Raw genomic sequence first — 2369 nt, forward strand, 5'->3', positions numbered from 1 at the left:
TTGGACCTGGGCCCTCATCATTGGGCCAGGGTATGAACAGTGCCCCTACTTGAGCCCAAATTTTCTTTAAGGTTTGGGTTCAAGTATTCAACTCGGGTTCGTAGTCGACTTGTTTGAAAGAGCACGGATCTTGGAAACCGACGTGATTTTCGCGACTTTTGGTTTCTGACAGTTACGTCAATTCAAGCGTCGTGTCCGTTGAGGGATCATTTAGGGATTGGGGGCTTTGGTAACGGTGCAGTCTCATTAATGACTGCCTCGCTTTTTACCATCATGCCCCTTAGCCTTTTTATAAATTCTTTCCCTCTCTTTCCATTTTCCGTTTCTGCAATCTTTCAAACTTCTCCTTGTCCTGTTCGTGCTGCATTCTTGCGTTTGAAGGCTTCTGTTTTCCCCTTCCTTCATTTTCGGATAAAGGTTAGTTTTGTTTTATTCATGCCATGCTTTATGTTTGCATGTTTGTTTGGCGAGTAGATAGGTTGACCCGTAGATTCTAGTTTCGAATCTTCCCTCTTTAGTGGCCTTGTTTTTTGATTTTCTTTTTCTTTTTCCTTTTTGTAGGTTTTCTGCCACTTTCTGCTTTGTAAAAAATGGCTTCTGTAGACATTCTTTCTCAGTGGGTTGACGATACGGTCCTTGGGGAGGAACCGTTGGTTGACGCTGAGTTCATCACCCACCTTCGTACTCATCATAGGCTCTGTACTTCAGACGAGGACGAGCCCAAATATGAGCTAATAATCCCGGGTCCTGAAGACCGGGTCTGTTTTGGGAGAGTTGATGAGGCAGCCCCTCATTTTTACTTTATGTATGAATGCATGATCACCCGTTTGGGTGTTTTTCTTCCTTTCTCGGATTTTGAGGTATCCGTTTTGCACCACTGTAAGGTTGCCCCTACTCAACTTCATCCCAATTCCTGGGGTTTCTTGAAGATTTACCAGTTTATAAGCCACGCTCTGGACTTCCCGACTTCCTTGAGAATCTTCTTTTATCTTTTCCATATGACTAAGCCCTTTAGTGGGCTAAACAATAAACAACAATGGGTATCCTTCCGGGCCATTCAAGGTCGGAGGATTTTCACTCTTTTTGACGAATCCTTCCACGACTTCAAAAACTTTTTCTTCAAGGTTCGAGCCGTAGAGGGTCACCATCCCTTTTTCCTGGACGAGCATTCCTCCCCTCGCTTTCCCCTTTATTGGCTGCCGGCCACCCCTTGCGAAAAGATTGGTCTAGATGATCTAGACGAGGTGGAGGCGGCCATTATAGGGTTTTTCCGAGAAGCGTGGGGGAGGTCCCCATATTTGGATACCAGGAAAGTTCTTCAGGGAACACCGACTTTCGTTCAGTCTCAAATAGGTAGTGCATGCATTTTTTACCGACTTGCATTTCACCGACTTGAATTTTACCGACTTTCATTTTTCCGACTTGTAACTTGATTATTTTCTTTTGTAGATATGGCAAAAAAGAATGCTCAGGAGGCCTACCAAAGGGTTCGGGAGGCCAAGGCGAAGTCCCGGGCTAGGTCCGGGACGATCACCTCTCCTCCTCCTCCACCTCCTCCTCCTAAGAGCACTGGCACTCCTTCTCAACCTCTTGTAATTTCTTCTTCGAGTTTGCCTCGACCACTCCCTTCTGCCCAACCGTTCTCCGAGCCAGAGACTAAGAAGCGCAAGACTTCAGAGTCTGGCCCTTCTTGGGAAGGTGGTGTTAGGGCGGAGGCTCTTGCCTTCGTCCGAAAGAACATCTATCCACTTATTAATATGGATGATGTTTCTGTTCGGAAACACCTTGCCACTTTGGCCGAAGAAAGCTTTAGGGCGGCGGGAGTTTGTGGCAAACTTTTGGACATGTTTGAGAAGACACCCCTTAGCTCCTTGGGTACTTCCCCAAAGGTCGAGGAGCTGGAGGAGAGGCTTCTTATGTTTGAAAAATATCAGAAGGAGCTAAAGGAGGAGAGGGATAAGTTGAGGAAGGAGAGGGACGACCTCCGGAGGAAGGAGAGCGAGCTGCGAGCCCAATGTACTATGGAGGTAAATTTAAGGAAGGCAGCCCAGGAGAGTTACCAAAGCCTATTCAAAGATATGGTGGAGGTGAAGAAGGATCTGTTGAACTCTCGGAATGCTTATGCCGATTTGGAGGACTCTATTGCGGATGGCGCCGAGGAGTCTTGGAGAATTTTCCTAGAGCAGGTCAGGGTTATAGCCCCCGACTTGGATCTTTCTCCATTACATCCTGACAAAGTGGTGATTGATGGCGCCATTGTTGATCCTCCTGCTCCCGAGGTCCTTTCCGAGTCAGACCTAAAGACTCGGGGGCAGAGGATCATAGAGTCTCCTCCTCATTCTAAAGATGCACCGAGTTCTTCAGCTCCT

Source organism: Arachis stenosperma, chromosome 5 (assembly GCF_014773155.1).
Source record: "Arachis stenosperma cultivar V10309 chromosome 5, arast.V10309.gnm1.PFL2, whole genome shotgun sequence".
NCBI classification, from domain to species: domain Eukaryota; kingdom Viridiplantae; phylum Streptophyta; class Magnoliopsida; order Fabales; family Fabaceae; genus Arachis; species Arachis stenosperma.